General features: G+C 51.8%; 1 protein-coding gene and 1 non-coding gene across 2 annotated transcripts in view; one reads left to right on the top strand and one right to left on the bottom strand.

The window, feature by feature from the left end:
- Positions 1-19,369, top strand: part of LOC119171524 (atrial natriuretic peptide receptor 1-like) — a 642,832-nt gene that overhangs the window by 245,052 nt on the left and 378,411 nt on the right. The gene's annotated exons all lie outside the window — the stretch shown is intronic.
- Positions 3,898-3,970, bottom strand: TRNAS-GCU (transfer RNA serine (anticodon GCU)). The gene has a single exon. It is a non-coding gene; the product is annotated as a tRNA-Ser (tRNA).

Here is a 19,369-nt window from a genome sequence, read left to right as displayed (position 1 = left end):
GCGTGCAAAAAAAACATTTACCTCAAAGGAGAAAGATTTCTAAATTGAAATCACGCACTTTTATGTGCCTATCTAACTGTAGGCCCCGACCGCCCGCTCCTTAGACTCGTCTTTTCTTCTTGCCTCCTCTTAGAGGGGGAGCGGGATAGATGTGCAATTTTTGGAAAGGGCGGGGTGAGGGTCGTCAGGTGAAAAAGACAGCCGCATTTCTGGAATGTCCCTTGTGTGTGCGCGCGTTTGTTCGTGGCCCCACTCAGGCTATACTTTGAACAAGGGAAGGGCGTTCAACGACAGACAACATCTGTGTGGTAAAGCATGTTTTGAATATTACTTTATTTTATTATTATTTTTGGTAAATTGGCAGATTCCACGTACAGTGGGAATTGATGGTATGTGAAGCACGATGGAGAAATGTTGATATGTCACTGAAAATGGGTTTATTGGCGTGTATTGGGACTGTGGCCCTACGACGAAAACACGACTGGGACAGTGCTACGGTCAAGCAGATGCAGGCGACGACCAGCACGAGGCGAGCAAGAGAAGTCCAGGACCCAGTACCCAAGCGGTGGCGATGTTGCTTGCCAACGATGCGTTTTCTTCTTCACAATTTTCCCCCGCCGAAAAAGAGCCATCCTTGCGACCTAAGAGTCTGGAAGCAGAGGGCTATGATATGGCTTAAGGCGGACGACGTGGACGATGTCACGTCCACGCCGGCGCATGTCGTCAGATGGGGAAAGTGGCTCAATGAGAAAATTCACCGGCGAGGTTTGCTCCAAAACGCGGTAAGGACCTTCGTACTTCGGGACGAGCTTTGAGGAAAGGCCGGGACTTTGGTAAGGAACTACCAGCCATACAAATGATCCCAAAATATATGTGGCTTCGTAAAGAGTCGGCGTTGTTTTCTTTCTGGCGCTGCTGTTCTTGTGACGTAAAAGGTGCGTGCGAGTTCACGGCACTCTTCCGCTTTTCGGGCAGCTTCGGACACAGATGGGCATTGATGCGTCAGGACGGTATGGAAGAAGAGTGTCGATGGTGTGGGATGGTTCGCGTCCATAAAGGAGAAATAAAGGTGAAAATCCAGTGTTAGACTGTGCCGCGGTGTTGTATGCGAACGTGATGAATGGAAGAATGCGATCCCAGTTAGTATGATCAGATGTCACATACATCGCGAGCATATCGCCGAGGGTGCTGTTAAATCTCTCCGTGAGCCCGTTAGTCTGCGGATGGTATGCCGTGGTCTTGCGATGAACAACATGGCATTCAGAAAGCAAAGCCGTGACGACTTCTGATAGGAAGGCTCGACCTCGGTTACCATGTCGCACCATGTCGTAGTATGAATCGATGGAGGACGAAGGACGCTACGTCCCGCGCAGTGGCACTTGGAAGGGTGGCGGTCTCAGCATAGCGTGATAAATGGTCCACAGCGACTATGATCCACCGATTTTCATCTGATGTTGTCGGTAGAGGGCCATAGAGATCAATTCCGATTCGATTGAAAGGTTTGGCTGGGCACGGAAGCGGTTGAAGCGCACCGGACGAGTGGAAAGGCGGTGATTTGCGGCATTGACAGTCAGGGCAGCCCGTAATGAATTTTCGAACAAAATTAAATATTCCGCGTCAGTAGGAGCGAAGGCGAATGCGTTCCTAAGTTTTGAAAACTCCAGCATGACCACATTGGGGATCGTCGTGAAAGGTGGTGCATATTTGTGATCGCAAGCTGCGGGGGACAACCAAGAGCCACTTACGACCTTCAGGGGCGTAGTTGCGTCAGTGTATCAGCCGATCACGAATGGCGGAATGAGCAGCTTGACGTAGAAGAGATCGTGATACCGCTGTAGTTGACGATCCAAAGAGACAGTCAAAAAGGGAAGCGATCCACGGGTCCTTGTGCTGTTCACTGGCAAAGGAGTCGAGGTCGAGAGATGCGGCGAAGTTGGTACCAGTGGTTCCGCAGGCCGAGTCGGGAGGTAAAGGCGAACGGGACAGGGCGTCGGCGTCAGAATGCTTGCGTCCGCTGCGATAGATCACGCGAATGTCGTACTGCTGGATTTGCAGTGCCCACCGAGCCAGGCGGCCAGAAGGATCTTTCAATGTGGCGAGCCAACAAAGTGCATGGTGGTCCGTTACCAGGTCGAATGGGCGACCGTACAAATAAGGGCGGAACTTGCGAAGCGCCCACACTAGCGCTAAGCACTCTTTTCAGTGACGCTGTAATTGACCTCAGCTTTAGTGAGCGTGCGACTCGCTTAAGCGACGACGTATTCGGAGTAGTCCGGCTTGCGCTGGGCGAGGACAGCGCCAAGACCAACCCCGCTAGCGTCTGTGTGAACTTCCATTGCAGCTGTTGGGTCGAAATGCCGAAGAATTGGAGGAGATGTTAGCAGACTACCGAGCGTGGTGCATGCGACGTCACAGTCAGGAGACCAGGATGAAAGGTCTGCGTCACCGCGTAGGAGGTTAGTCAGTGGTGACATGATCGTCGCAAAATTTCGAATGAAGCGCCGGAAGTACGAGCATAGTCAGATGAAACTGCGTAATTATTTCAGTGTAGTAGGTTTCGGGAACTCGGTGACTGCTCGCAGTTTTGCAGGGTCAGGTGACCTGTCCATGCTTGGACACGATGTGCCCTAAGATGGACAGGTCTCGTGCGGTGAAGCGGCACTCTTTAAGGTTCACTTGGAGCCCAGCGTTGGTTAAACACGTCAGAACCAGTTAGAGCCGAAGCAGATGTGTAGGAAAATCGGGAGAGAAAACGACAATATCGTCGAGGTAGCATAGACACACAGACCACTTCAGTCCACGCAGTGTGTTGTCCATGAGTCGTTCAAACGTGGCAGGAGCATTACAAAGACCAAATGGCATTACGTTAAATTCGTACAGGCCATCTGGTGTAATGAACGCAGTTTTCTGGCGATCAGCTTCTGCCATAGGAACCTGCCAGTATCCAGATCGTAAGTCTAAGGAGGAGAAGAATTCGGTTCCTTGGAGGCTGTCAAGGGCGTCGTCGATGCGCGGTAACGGATATACTCCTTTCCGCGTCACCTTGTTTAATCGCCGGTAGTCGACGCAAAATCGAATCGATCCATCCTTGTTTCGAAATAGAACGACAGGAGATGCCCAAGGACTGTTTGATGGATGAATAACGCGATGACGTAGCATCTCTTCGAGCTGGTCGTTGAAGGCGTGACGTTCTGCAGCAAAGCCACGGCATGGTTTTTGACGCAATGGCTGGTGCGAACCGGTGTCAATGTAGTGGAGCATTGCGGAAGTATGACCCAATTGCGGGTGAGAAACGTCGAGTGAATTCACGAAGTGCTGGAAAAGATTAAGAAGCTCGGCGCGTTCTTGAGCACTTAAGGTGTCGGCGATGGAACTCGAGGAGGTGTCACTCGACGAGCATTCCAGTGGGGAAAGGGCATGAAGTTTGGTCGAGGTGCTACTGCACGATTCGTTTGGCATGTTAAGGAATAAAGAAGAATCAAGGTACTCCGCTCGACCTAGACATTCGCCGGCAAGTAGCGTAAGCGGTGCAGAAAGGGGTTTGTGGACGAAAATATTGCTTCGGCCAGCAATGACGTCAATTGTAGCGAAAGGCAAAAAAAACGGCTCTGCGGCTCATGAAAATGTCGGAAGGAGTAAACATTACCGTAGCATCGTTATGGTCACCGCAGCAAACAGGAACAACGGCAAAAGAGACTGGCGGAATTTCAGTGTCCTCACGCACGACGAGTTTTGATTGATTGATATGTGGGGTTTAACGTCCCAAAACCATCATTCGATTATGAGAGACGCCGTAGTGGAGGGCTCCGGAAATTTCGACCACCTGGTGTTCTTTAACGTGCACCCAAATCTGAGCACACGGGCCTACAACACTTCCGCCTCCGTCGGAAATGCAGCCGCCGCAGCCGGGATTCGAACCCGCGACCTCCGGGTCAGCAGCCGAGTACCTTAGCCACTAGACCACCGCGGCGGGGCACACGACGAGTTTTGGCGACCGCTCAAGGGTTTCGTGCAAAGGTTCGTCACACAGGTGCGAAAATTGAACTTCAGCGCGTACGCAGTCGATGATGGCATGATGATTTGACGGAAAGTCCCACCCGAAGATAACGTCATGCGAGCACACCGAAAGAACGATGAACTCGACAACGTACATAGAGTCTTGGATGAATATGCGGGCCGTACAGGTGGCGAGAGGTCGAAGTGGTTGTGCGCTAGCTGTACGAAGCGATAGTCCAGAGAGCGGCGTGGTCACTTTGCGTAGGGAGCGGCAGAGCTGGGCAGCTATAACGGAAACGGCAGCACCTGTGTCGACGAGGGCAAAGGTAGAAACACCATCGACAGATATGGCGACGACGTTAGCAGGTGAAGTGCGAGGACTTGAGCATTTTGACGACGGCGCAGTTCTTGCCTCTGGAACTCCGGCGTTCAGTTTTCCCGGTTGGAGGAAGCGGGTCGAAGACGCATTGGGGACAGTGATCGCCTGCGAGGAGATGGGGAGCGGGGAGAGTGAGTCTGAGGTGGGGGCTGAGGTGACCGAGACTCGGGAAGGTTTGTGTATCCATACTGCGGTGAGGGATAGAGAGCAGGTAGGTGCATGGGCTGCGACTCATACGGCAACGACCGAGTAGCGTCGTGGAGTGGTTGGAAGCGACGGCGACAGTATCGTACCACGTGTCCTGGAGTACCGCTGGCGTAGCAGATCGGTCGATTGTGAGGAGTGTGCCAGTAATTGCTGACTTGCGGTGCGGCCCAAGGTGTCGAAAGAGGGGCGGAGTGGGGAGCAACTGAAGACATGGGTGGCAAATGCTGCTGGCGGGGTCTGCTGCGTACCACCTGGGCATACGTAAGAGGCGCGGCCACGGGCTGCATAGCCAGCGCATGGGCAACAGGTATGGCCACAGGCTGCTGGTGGGCAGCGACAGGAACAGCCTGAGCTACCTCTTCGGCAATAACGTCGCGGTGTGGTGAGGGCAGACGAGAGGACGGCGGCTGCTGCGTGAAGGGAATCAATGACAGTTGCCGAGCTACTTCTTCACGCACGAAGTTTTTAATCTCTTGCAGGGTTGTTGAGTGGTCGGGAACGGAAGTGAGACTGGATAGCGAGTCGGCGTGTGAGGAAAATGGCCGAGTCAGGGCGCGCTGCTTCCTCAACTCGTCGAAACTTTGACACAAAGTGACAAGTTCAGCAACGGTGACAGGATTACAAGCCAGGAGCATCTGAAATGCGCCGTCATTTATCCCTTTGAGGATGTGCTGAATCTTCTCCGACTCGGGCATGGTGGTGTTCACACGGTTGCAAAGACCAATAATGTCTTCGATGTAGCTGGCGAACGATTCCGTTGGTTTCTGTGCGCGAGTCCGCAAGCGTTGTTAGGCTCTGGACTTGCGGACAGCGGGTCGGCCAAAAACGTCAGCAAAGAACGTTTTGAAGATGGATAACGTCGTAATGTCGTTTTTGTGGTTGTTATACCACATTTCGGCCACATCAGCGAGGTAAAATATTGCCACAGCTCGACCATCTCAGAAGACGCGTGCCACAATTCGCGTTCGTAAAAACCGCCAAGCAAGTAGCCAGAAAGCCGCGCCATGGAACGCCGTCCTGCACGCGCCACGATGCTACGCCACGGACCGGCACGAGACTCGAGGGGCAGAGGAAGAGACTGACGAAGGTTGAGTCAGCGAGCAAGGGACATTTTTGGCTGACCATTTTTAGCTTTGAGTTTACGGGCACAAGTTCGCCCTAAATAAAGAGTTTATATGGTACCAGCTGCTATATTTATTCGTAACAATCTGGTGGACGGGCTGGGTATGATTCCAAGCCCACCACAGGCAAGGGAGAGAAGTCCAGATTTCAGAAGATTGGAGCCAGCAGAATTGACACCTATGCACCAACGCACGATTCGCCGACTACGTGGTGAGCAGCCCAAGTTTGACCCCCTAATTGACTCATCAAGACCTGTTGAGACCTCAAGCATAAGCGTCACTGCGATGGCCACCCAGTCGATGCCATCTCCATCTCACCTCCTTGTCGATTCGCTACGTACACCAGAGGTCTTCCACGGTGAGACCTTTGAAGACGCCGAGGACTGGCTCGAAGGCTTCGAGCGCGTTGCACGTTTGAATGGTTGGGACGAAGCCCGAAAACTTCGTTACGTTTACGTCGCTCTGCAAGATTCGGCATGTACGTGGTTTGAGAACCACGAAGCGTCCTTGCTGTCGTGGGACGACTTCCGACGAGGGCTAATCGCAACCTATCCGAACACGGACTGCAAAGAGAAGGCAGAAGCTGCTCTTCAGGCGAGGAACCAACGGAATAACGAGAGCGTTGCCATGTACATAGAAGACATGTCGCGGCTCTTCCGCCGAGCCGACCGAAACATGGCCGAGGAGAAGAAGTTGCGGCACCTAAGGCGCGGAGTAAAAGAAGAAATTTTTGCAGGCCTGGTGCGTAATCCACCGCGAACTGTGGCGGAGTTCCGGTCCGAGGCAACGACCATGGAAAGGACACTACAACAACGTGTGCGACTGTACAACAGAGACTTCAGCGTCAGGGCGGAGTCAACAAGCCTCCCCACCAACGTTGACGTCCTCCGGGAAATGGTGAGGGCTATTGTTAAGGAGCAGCTCCAGAAACTGCAACTCCCCCAAAGTCCTCCAGCGATGCCCTCAACCGCGGACGTTGTACGTGAAGAAGTGCGGCAAGCAATTATTCAACCGCAGCCTCAGGTACCACACCACACGCAACCGGAACCTCAGCCACAGCTGTCGTACGCGCAAGTCGTACGGCAAGACATGAGACGCCCGAGCTTTGCACAAGCTCCCGTCATGCCGCCGACCTTTACTCGCAGTACGCCACCGCCGATGCCAGAAGCGAGACCCCGCAAAAGTGATGTACGGCGCACGGCAGACCGGCGGCCCCTCTGCTACCACTGTGGGGAGGCAGGCCATCTTTTCGGACATGCCACTACCGTCGGGTTGGGCTACGTGGCTTCCCTGTGAATGCACCCTGCCCTCGTAACGGTGAGCGCCCTTACGAAATCGAAGAATATTTATCTTCGCGCTATGCCTATGCAAACACTCAGCGACATAAATCGCGGTTTATTGCACCAATGCGCAATAGGTCGCCAAGTTCACACCCATCATCTACTTTCCCGAGGCGTCGTTCACCAAGCCCGCGACGGGAAAACTAGAACCAGTGACCTGTGGAGGCAGGGCCGCTGATTTTCGGAAAACTGAAAATCCTCCATCGCTAACCGGATCTGCTGCTGAAAAACATTTATTTACAGATGTTATTTACAGGGAGGGGGGAATGGTCCTTAAGGGGCCGCCCCGTACAATCACTAGGTGAGCTCCCTCTTACGGGAGCCCATTGGCGTTGGCGGCGGCCCGGGAACGCTCGACCCGGGCTCGTTGGGCCGTCCCAGTCCTCCCGCGAAGGGTTGGGTAGTGGGGCAAGGTTTGGGGTTTTTTGGCATGCCCACACCATGTGGAAAATGTCAGAGGAATTTTCCTCACAATGCGGGCACTTCCCCGTGCAAGCGGGGTCAAAGTGTTTTATGATTGCCGGGCACAATAGAGCTTTAGTATAAAGGCGAAGGAGGATTCGCTCCTCCGCCTTCGTGAGGCCCTTACAGGGTTTCGGTTAGACGTTATGGCCGGATTGATAAAATTGTTTGACCTCCTTAAAGGTGTAGGCGGGATTGGGTACGAGTTTCGGATCGGTAGGGGACGACGATGGTGCATAACGTTTCGGGTAGACGTTATGGCCGGATTGATAAAATTGTGTGACCTCCTTAAAGGTGTAGGTGGGATTGGGTTCGAGTTCCGGATCGGTAGGGGACGAGGATGGTGCCCGGAGAGTGAGCGCGCGGGCGGCGGCATCGGCCGTCTCATTACCATCGAGGCCCGTGTGAGCCGGAGCCCATATGATCGTTCGGTGCGCGGGGGCACCTAGGTAGCTGCTGTTCTGCAAAATTTTATAAGCACGGTACGGAATGTATCCTTGTTCAATATTGCGACAGGCACCCCTTGAGTCGGTGATGATGACCCTCGAGTCCTGATCTGCAGCGGCTAGTGCGATGGCGATCTCCTCCGCGTGCGTAATGTTATGTGCACGGAATGTGAGTCCGTTTACAACGGTGTTTTGGTGGACGACCGCAGCCGTGTACCAACCACCGTGGTGCGGGCCGGAGGCGTCCACGTAGAATACTCCGAATTCGTGGCCGTAGTGTCGAGCCAAGGCTTCCGCCCGCGCGAGGCGTCGGCCACTGTAGTCATCTCGGGTAATGTTAGCCGGAAGAGGGCGCACGTGCAAGGAGTATCGCCAAACTTCTGGAATCCGTACGCGCTCTTCCGTGTGTATTGAACGATTGATGTGTAGCCGGGCAAGGAGGCGGCGACCCGACGGTGTTTTCAAGTGCGCCTCTCTCAGCTCCTTGAAGGTGTTCACCATTCCCAAGCCTAAAAGGCGCTGGTTAGAGGTGCTGACAGGAAGGTCGAGGGCGCGCTTGTAGATTTTGCGTAGAATGACTTCGAGTGCACTCTCGTCGGATTTGCGTAGGTGGAGGTATGGAGCCGAGTACAGGACTCGGCTGGTTACGAATGCATGCGCCAGCCGCAAGGCATCTTTGCATCATAACCCCCCGCGCTTGTTGGAAACCCGGCGGACCATCCGGCCCACCTGGTCCCCCACCTTACGCAATTTGGCCAATGTTGTGTCTGCTCTGTGATTTTTGTGTATAAAAAGCCCCAGTACTCTATTCTCATCGTGTTCGGGTATTGGTTTGCTGTGAAGGGAGAGGTCGATTTTTGTGGTGCACTTTGGTGAGGGGCGTATGTGCACGAATTCCGATTTGGACGGGGAGCACTGAAGGCCGCAGCGACGGGCATAGTCATCCACGATGTCCGCCGCTTGCTGCAGGCTTGCCTCCATGTCTCCTGCCGAGCCGTGTGACGCCCATATGGTGATGTCGTCGGCGTACAGCGCATGCTGTATGCCTTCGACTTTCGCCAGCTGAGCGGGGAGTCTCATCATTGCCACATTGAATAGGAGGGGCGAGAGGACCGCTCCCTGCGGAGTCCCTCTCGTGCCTAATCGGTAATGGCCGTGTTCAATGTCCTGAATCCGAATGTATGATTGTCGGTCAGTGAGGAATTGTTTAATGTAGTTGAAAGTGTTTTGGCCGCAATCCACCTGTGAGAGATGTGTTAGAATAATTTCGTGGGTCACGTTATCAAAGGCCCCCTTCAGATCCAAAGCGAGCACAACTTTGTCATTCAGGGGATACTCGACTGGATCGAGGATCTCATGGTCGAGCTGAAGCAAGACATCTTGCGCGGACTGGTGTAGGCGGAACCCGAACATGGTGTCTGCAAATGCATTTTTGGTCTCCAGGAACGCGGACAACCTGTCGCGCACCATCGTCTCCATTAATTTTTTCACACAAGAAGTAAGGGAGATGGGGCGGAGGTTGTCCGTGTTAATGGCTTTGCCCGCTTTGGGTATGAAGGTGACCAGGGCGGTCTTCCACTCAATTGGTAGGCTTGTTTTCCCGATCCAAATGGAATTGATGTAGGCAAGGAGCATGGTGTAGGCTGAGTCAGGAAGATTGGCAAGTAATTTCACGGTAATTTTATCCCTTCCCGGCGCCGTTCCTCGCCTCATTTTTGCTAGGGCTGCCTTCAGGTCGTGTAACTGGAACAGTTGATCCAGCTCCGCGTTCTCGGTACCTGCATACGAGTACGCCGGCCCTCGGGAGTCCTGCTGTGTGCATAGACAATGGTCTCGGAGTTTACATGCCAATTTGGCTGTGTCTCGGTCGAAGCTATGAAATGCTCGTTGCAGATGCTTTTGTGTCTCCGTACGAGTTTAGGTCGGATCAATCAAGGCGCGGAAGAGGCGCCAGGTACTCCGGCTGGACATTTGTCGAGCGGCCGTGTTGCAACGGTCCACCCAGTTAGAGTCAGCGAGCTAGGCCGCGTACGGTGCTGCTCGCTGGGTGAGCTCAGCGATGCGAATTTGAGCTTTCGGTTGTGTTTTTGCTGGCGCCATCGGCGGACGAGGCTGCGCCGGGCCTCCTAGAGGTGAAGAAGATGGTTATTCACCGCCGGAGTCGCCTCGGAGAGTTTAATTTGTGTTTCTGTGGAGCGTAATGAGGAAACCAGTTGCTGGGACCAAGCATGGTATCCTTGCTCCTCAATGGGTGTCGAATTGGCGTATATTTGCCGAAACTTTGTGTAATCGGGTAATTTTGCCTCTCCGTAGGGTCTTGCCAAAGGATAGGTGTGAATGGTGGTGTTGAGTATGCAGTGGTCGCTGCCGAGGGTCTCTTCAGTGTTGACCCAATCCGCATACTGGATGTTTTTTGTGAGGATAAGGTCCGGACATGTGTCCCGGGTCACGGATTTACCCACGCGAGTTGGGTAAGCAGGGTCGCTGTGAAGAGTTAGGCCCAGCGTGGACATAAGTTCCGCCAATTTACGTCCACGTTTCTCTTCACGTGCATACCCCCAGAGTGTGCTGGGGGCATTAAAATCACCCACGATCACCAGAGGGTCCCTGCCTGCAGCCTTTAAGGCGCGGCTAAAAAGGTCTGCGAATGTAATGTTGCTTAGTTTCGGTGAGCAATAAATGTTTAGCACGTGCAGTTGCGGGTCCTGTTTACGCAGCGGAAGGAGTGTCACCATCACGTACGAGAAAGCTGGCTTAAGGTCGAGATCAACTAGGTTGGCCTATAATTTTTGTGCACGCAGATACAAGATAAAGGGTCCTGCTGAAACGTAGTATAGTTTGTGAGTGTGGCAGCACCCCCTGGCTCCTGGAGGGCTACCACAGCAGGAAGGTTTTGAAATGCTGCGAGGAAAAGCCGAAGGTTGGCGCGCTTAGTGTGAGCCTTAAAGCCCCGACAATTCCACTGGGTGATTCGGATGGGAGTGGCCGTGTTGGATAACCGGATCAGACGACGACACTGACACAACGACGGACAAGCGCAGTAATGGTGACGTGACATCCGAGCTACAAGTTAGAATCGATGACGTCGAAACCATAGCGTTAATAGACACAGGTGCAGACTACTCAGTAATAAGTAGCATGCTCGCAAAGAAACTGAAGAAAGTGCTCACTCATTGGACCGGACCGTAGATACGCACCGCCGGAGGGCATTTAGTCAGCCCCGTAGAATTGTGCACAGCGAGACTGGGAATAAGAGGCCATGTGAACGTCTGCAGTTTTATTGTTCTCCCCGAACGTTCCCGTGAGGCAATTCTGGGCATGGCCTTCCTGCAAGCAAACAGTGCCATCATCGACTTGCAGAAATCCCAAGTTTCTTTCTCTACAGAGAACGCTGTTGCCGTGTGTCATGCGGAGCAACCAATTGTTTCGTCTCTTCGTATTGTGGATGAAGGTGTGACAGTGCCGCCACGTAGCAGCGTGACAGTTCCTGTGAGAAGCGACGCTTTTCGTGAATATGCCGGACTAGCTGATGGAAATATTGAACTGCTACTCACAAAGGGGATACGCATGGCGAGAGGTCTAGCGAACCTGCGGAACGGATATACTGATGTGCTATTGACTAACTTTACCAACGAAGTACAGCATGTGGCGAAGGAAGCAGCCATAGCATCACTTAATGACTACGTACAAGTCTCAGATGTTTGCACCATAGAAAAAGTACCTATAACGCCCTCAACAGTGGGAAGTGTCCTCGAGAAAATAGATATTGACCGAGAGCTTTCATATCTGCAGAACGACCAGATTGTGGAGTTGATCAAGGAATTCGCAGAGTGTTTTTCCTCTTCATCGAAAGTCGGACGTAGCAAAGCACCGCATTGTAATCGAAGGGCATGTTAGACCAGCATGTCAGCATCCATACCGAGTAGCTCCGAAAGAAAGGGAGGCGATAAAGAAGCAAGTACAGGAGATGCTCGACGACGATATCGTACAACCCTCCAAAAGCCCATGGGCATCGCCGGTAGTACTGGTGAAGAAGAAGGACAATACCATGCGGTTCTGTGTTGATTACAGAAAACTCAACCTCGTCACGAAGCGAGACGTTGTTGCGAACGCGCACCTCCGACGACGTTACGAAGGGCGCCTCAAAATCTCACCGCTGCAACCACTGTTTCGAAAGACGGCGACGCCAACACGGTCCCGAAGGCGCCACTGCTTCGAACTCCGCCGGGAAGGTCACCAGCCGTTTGGTAGCGTAGGTTTCTCAGCTCGCGACTGCTTCTGCGCAGAGCTGATAGACGAGCGGACGAGACGACTGTGAGTTAAACAAGGTTTATGTACAGCATATATACAGAGGCGTTACAAATTCGGCACTGGGGCCGACAGAGACGCGAAGAGCCGAGCTCTTCTCTCTAACACATAGCTCTACTCTCAAATGGGTCTGCTGTCAAAGGGGTCTGCTTTGGACGCGCCGCAGGGCTTCTTTTATATGCCCCGGGTCCAACCCAAATGTCCAACCAGAAGCGCCGCTGGTCGCGAGGTCAGAATCCTCCAATGAGGTCGCCGCTGGGCCGCGTCCTTCTTTCTCATCGAATCTGGAGATGCTGCGCTGCAGGTGGCTGCACCCAAGGACGAGTGACGTCGCCAGGCATTGCGTCAGACCCGCCAAACAGGAAGACGCCGGTTGTTTACTCGACGGGCTCGCGGCTGAGGTGACTCACTGCACGTGCGCGCCAGAAAGGCGCCGTCGTGTGATGACGCCGTTGAGTTGTTGATCGCGTCAGGTGGGCACGCGGGCTGGCCTTGACACAGATTGCCTTTTTCAGAGGCACGGACGTTCGCCGTAGACTCGCAGGCATAACAACGTGTACCCACTCCCACGAGTTGACGATACGTTGGATAAACTGTGCAATGGTCACTTTTTTCATCGTTGGATATAAAGAGCGGGTACTGGTAAATAGAAGTCGACGAACGAGATCGTGAAAACACGGCGTTTATGACACCCGACGGACTCTACGAGTTCAAAGTACTCCCATTTGGTTTGTGTTCTGCTCCCGCTACCTTCCAGAGGATGATGGACACTGTGCTCTCCGGCCTCAAATGGCAGTCATGTCTTGTCTATCTTGATGATGTAGTAATTTTTTCCACTACGTTCGAGCAGCACGTACAGAGATTGAGAACGGTACTGGACGCTATTCGTATGGCTGCACTTACGATCAAACCCAAAAAGTGCCACTTTGTATTCCAGGAGCTTCGGTTCCTCGAGCACATTGTCAGTTCTCACGGTGTCCGCCCAGATGCGGATAAGATTACTGCGGTTGAAAATTTCCCAAGGCCAAGAGACAAGAAAGCTATGCGACGTTTCCTGGGGCTTTGTGCCTACTATAGGCGTTTCGTTGAAAACTTCTCCAAGATTGCGGAACCACTGACACGGCTTACGAAGGAAGGTGTGCCATTCATCTGGCACCAAGAGCAAGGAGACGCCTTCTCTGAGTTACGACGGCGTTTGCAGTCACCTCCCATACTCGCTAATTTTGACGAAGATGCCAAAACAGACATTCATACGGACGCCAGCAACGTTGGCCTCGGTGCTATTCTTGTTCAATGGCAGAACGGGAATGAAAAAAGTTATTGCTTATGCAAGCCGCACTCTGTCTAAAGCTGACTATAATTATTCAGCTACGCAAAAGCAATGTGTCGCAGTTATATGGGCCATCAGTAAGTTCCGTCCATATTTATACGGTAGACCACTCCGAGCCATCAGTGACCATCATTCATTGTGCTGGCTTGCGAACCTCAAGGATCCTTTCAGAAGACTTGCTAGATGGAGCCTGCGTCTACAAGAATATGACATCACCGTAGTCTACAAGTCTGGCCACAAGCACAATGACGCGAATCGCTTGTCACGAGCACCAGTCCAGACCTCGTCTCTTGAGCATGAACAAGACTTCGCATTTCTTGGAGCTGTGAATGTGTCGGAGATGGCTCATGATCAACGAATGGACCCAGAATTACTTCTGCTCATTCAATACTTAGAGGGGCAGAAAGTCGAAGTACCGCGAGCTTTCGTCCGTGGACTACGTTCCTACGTCCTCCACAACAACGTTCTCTACAAGAGAAAATTTCAACACACCGGTGAAACGTTCCTACTACTGATACCATCATCACTGCGAGCAGAAATTTTAGAAGCGTGTCATGATGACCCATCGGCAGGTCACTTGGGCTTAGTAGGACTTTGGCAAGAATCTGCCGGAGATATTACTGGCCTAAATTGATGGATTCAGTACAGCTTTACGTAAGATCATTTCGAGAATGCCAAAGACGCAAAGTACCACCCCTAATACCAGCAGGTCTTTCGAAACCGATAGAGCCACCGAAAGTCCCGTTTGAGCAGGTCGGAATGGATTTGCTAGGGCCATTTCCTATGTCATCGTTTGGGAAGCGCTGGATAGTTGTAGCAACCGACTAGATGACCCGGTATGCCGAGACGTCATCTCTCACAAAAGGAACGGCAAATGAAGTGGCTCAGTTTTTTGTGACCCAGATAGTGGCGCACTGGCGCACTTAGGCTAAAGTACTTATAACTAACAGAGGAACTGCGTTCACTGCCAGGCTAGTACAGTCTGTCATGAAACTAACGCACACCGACCACAGAAGAACTACCGCATACCATCCGCAAACTAACGGGTTAACTGAAAGGCTGAACAGGACGCTTGCTGACATGATCGCGATGTATGTGGACGTCGAGAATCGGACTTGAGACACCATATTACCGTATGCTGCATTTGCATACAATACCGCAGTACAAGAGACAACCCACTTCACGCCATTTCAACTTGTTTATTGTCGGACAGTAATAACGACATTAGACGCGATGCTGCCTGTCAACAGCACGAATGAAGAGGACCCTGACATAAGCGAATATGTAGAAAGGGCAGAAGAGGCGCGACAACTAGCACGGAACCGCATCATTCAACAGCAGGACGTCGACGCGCACCGTTACAATCTAAGACGAAGGAACGTTCAGTACTCCCCTGGAGACCAAGTGTGGGTCTGGACGCCTGTACGTTCACGTGGCCTATCAAAAAGCTTATGAGGCGCTATTTTGGCCCTTACAGGGTTCTTCGTCAGCTAGGCCCATTAAACTACGAAGTGATCCCTGAAGGTCAAGTATGCACAACACGACGCAGGAATCTCCCGGAAGTTGTACATGTAGTACGTATGAAACCGTACTACGACAGGAACTGAACAAGTGAACTGACTCACGTCGTCTAACACAAGGACAAGTCCTATTGTTTAGAAACTGTCAGCCGGCTCTACGCATCGGGGCGATGCGTGCTAGGAGGGGGACTAATGCCACAGCTCGACCATCGCAGAAGACGCGTGCCACAATTCGCGTTCGTAAAAGCCGCCAAGCAAGTAGCAAGAAAGCCGCGCCATGGAACGCCGTCTTGCACGCGCCATGATGCTACGCCACGGGACCGACACGAGACTCGAGGGGCAGACGAAGAGACCGACGAAGTTGGAGTCAGCGAGCAAGAGACATTTTTGGCTCACCATTTTTAGCTTTGAGTTTACGGGCACAAGTTCGCCCTAAATAAAGAGTTTATATAGTACATGTTGCTATATTTATTCGTAACAATAACGTTAGTCAACTTGTCCGCGTCATCTCACTTGCTGTTTGCGCTCACCAGTTCGTAGTTGGTGAACCAGTCTTCCACGTTGGTCTCATCAGCTCCGCTAAAGACCTTCGGCTCTCGCAAGCGAAGAACGCCGGGGTTGCCGAATTGATTGGTTGATTGATATGTGGGTTAAACGTCCCAAAAACACCATATGATTATCAGAGACGCCGTAGTGGAGGGCTCCGGAAATTTCGACCACCTTGGGTTCTTTAACGTGCACCCAAATCTGAGCACACGGGCCTACAACATTTCCGCCTCCATCGCAAATACAGCCGTCGCAGCCGGGATTCGAACCCGCGACCTGCGGGTCAGCAGCCGAGTAGACCACCGTGGCGGGGCGGGGTTGCTGGAGGATGGAGTGGAAGAACCAGGTTGCGCATTATTGGGGGCCATGATGGGAGGTAGCGTTTGGTTGCGCAGCTCCAGGTTTAGGCGACGGCGAATGGCAGCATCCAGGTTCAAGCGACGGGGAATGTAAGCACCCTCTACCAATTGAAAAGGGGTTGATTGGCGTGTATTGCGACGGTGGCCCTACGACGAAAACACGATCGGGACAGTGCAACGGTCAAGCAGATGCCGGCGATGATCAGCACGAGGCCCAGGACCCAGTACCCAAGCGGTGGCGATGTTGCTTGCCAACGATGCGTTTTCTTCTTCATTTCACTGTAAAAGCAGCACAGTTACGAGGTGGAGGTAACTGATACCGTACATGACTTCCGTGTCATGATTATCATGTTTGGATGTGTCGTTTACCTTCATCTATTCACGTCACGTCATACCAAAGTTAGTGTATGTGGAGCTAGCGAAACGGCCGCGAGCACTCTATGAGCTTGGTATGTTGTCATGTTCTTACATGACACGCGTGTCAGAATTATCATGTTTGCACCAGTCATATAGTTCATATATTGACGTCACGTAGCACCAAACTTGGTATATGTGGAGCTAGCAAAGCAGCCGCGAGCGCATCATGAAGGGCCCAATATACTCCGATGCAGCGTTGACGCGCGCGCACGCTGGGCACAGCGATGCTACGCTAGCAAAACGCGAACACTCTATAGAGAGTTTTTGTACTGCGTACGCTGCGTGCGTGGCGGCGTTCCGTACGTAAGGACGCCACGTTCTGCGTAGTGCGCATGCGCAGGCCACAACGCGCACGTATCGCATTACGTACACAGCCGCTACGTGCGCACGCATGATGCGTGCGTGCGTACGTATGAGGTGATCGCGCCGCTCTCGAACAAGTTCGCGACAGCGCGAGACGTCGTTTTGCAAAATGGCAGCATCGAAGGCAAGCACTGACCGGCTCTGTGGCTTAAAATATGGCCATAATCTGGCTATAACACTTGGATTGGCTCACATTGGCTGCCAACAACAAGTGCTTCTATTTTGATCTACCAGATGGCGCAACACGCTTCACGCTCGTTACGTACGCGGGTACTACGGCGTACTAAAAGCCGATTAGTGGCAAACGACGCCACGTAACGTAAGGCGCTTGCGTGATGCGTACGTAGCACCATTCCGCAGTACTAAAACTCTCTTATAGTCTGACGCCAGGCGCGACCATCGTCCGTCGGCGTGGCCCGACGACAACCGGTGCAAAATGTGACATGCTGCATTTTGCGCCGATGCGTAGCCCTGACAACACTGTGTCTCACTGTTTTGGTGACCCGCTGAAACGCGCATGCGTCAAAACAACGCAGCACGGCGCGTGCCTGCGAAATGGCAGGACCGGCGCCTGGCGTGGCAACGGTGGCGTGAAGTAACGAAATGAACGCCGGCGAGCACACGCAGCGCGTCACGCCGAAATGTATTGGCGCTTTGACTGTAGCATATAGTCATTTTCTCACATGACACGCATCTCATGATTATCATGTTCGCACCAGTCACATAGCTTCGTCATCTATTGGCGTCAAGTAATAACAAATTTGGCATATGTGAGGCAAGCGAAACGGCCGCGAGCGCATCATCAGTTTGGCGTGTAGTAATGTTGTAGAAATGTTTTTACATGACACGCATGTCGTGACTATCATGCTTGGATGTGTCATTTACCTATGTCGTGCGTTTGCGTCACATAATACTGAGTTTATGTGAAACGGCCGCGAGCGCATCATAAGCGTAGCATGTAGTCATGTTGTTACATGGCACGCATCTCATGTTTATCATGTTTGCAACAGTATCATACCTTCGTCATCCATTCGCACCCCGTAATACCAAATTCGGTGTATGTGACGCTAGCGAAACGGCTGTGAGCGCATCATAAGCGTGGCATGTAGTCATGTTGTTACATAACACGCATGTGATGAATTTCATTTTAGGGTCTATCGCTTGTGTTCGCCATGCAATTATGCCATACCATACTAGTTTTGCAACATGCCATATCAACAAAACCACCGCAAGAGCTGCAAGACCATGTAATGTAAATCATATAACATTCATGACATACATGTCATGATTTTCATGTGAAGACTAGTCAAATAAGTTCTTCATATACAGTTATGTTATGCCATACCAAGTTTGGTATTGGTACCATTATTCAAACGGCCAGGACAACTAAAAGTCTTAGGCAGCTAGCTAGCTAGCTAGCCGCCTAATCTATCTATCTATCTATCTATCTATCTATCTATCTATCTATCTATCTATCTATCTATCTATCTATCTATCTATCTATCTATCTATCTATCTATCTATCTATCTATCTATCTATCTATCTATCTATCTATCTATCTATCTATCTATCTATTTACTAGCTAGCTAGCTGTCGTGATTATCATGTTTGGATGTGTCTTTATTATCTTGGAATGCCGTGATAATAATGTTTGCACGTTTGGCTAGCTAGTTAGCTAGCTAGCTAGCCAGACAGACAGACAGACAGACAGACAGACAGACAGACAGACAGACAGACAGACAGACAGACAGACAGACAGACAGACAGACAGACTCAAAGTCGCCACAGTTCGCAAAGAAATGCTTCGAATTTTAAAAAGTCACTTTTCAAGAATTGTGGTTGACTGGGCCTGTTGGTATGAATCACATAACTTGCATTGACGTCAATGTGGTCGCTATCTTCAGGTATCGGCCAGCTGAGATGCAGCGTGAACTCTTGCTCGGCCGTGCGGAACAAGAAACGGTGGCATCCGATTAGTTTCGGTGCGCCTTCCAATGTTTTTCTTTTTTGTTTCCCCTTGACGCGGCTGGCGAACGGAAGACAGCGGGGATAGCACAAAAGAATTCGAGGGGTGAACGACTCTTTCATCCCTTGCACTGGTACTCTCAAATGTGATAGAAAGTAATAGGTGACCGGTAAAATGGGAAATCGCAGGGAACTGTGGGATATGACGGCTTCCGGTTCGACGCAGCACGTGGGTCAGCAGCGGCACGCGCGCATTTCTGTACTGCTCCGTTGAAAAAAAAAGCACCTGGCCGTGGAATGTCAGTGCTTTAGAAGTTTTTTTTTTTTTTTTTGCCAACCGTGACTGTGACGATGACAAGCTACGAAAGCCATGAACGGTCGGGAAACTTTTTTGTCGCACTAAGATGATCGGCAATGCTTTTATGCTGCTCGAGGGTGCTGTCAGTTTGGCTAGCAGATCAGTCGATGCATAAAACAGTTTTCCTTGTATGATATGGTACTACAGATAAAAAGTCGCCATTTTAAAGATCTCAAGGGATGGAAATGACTGTAGCAGTATGCTAAGAGTTCATTTCGGGATCGCTGCTTCGGCCGGCATCGTCAGTCGAT

Source organism: Rhipicephalus microplus, chromosome 4 (assembly GCF_043290135.1).
Source record: "Rhipicephalus microplus isolate Deutch F79 chromosome 4, USDA_Rmic, whole genome shotgun sequence".
NCBI classification, from domain to species: Eukaryota; Metazoa; Arthropoda; class Arachnida; order Ixodida; family Ixodidae; genus Rhipicephalus; species Rhipicephalus microplus.
This window is presented reverse-complemented; position numbering and strand designations above follow the sequence as displayed.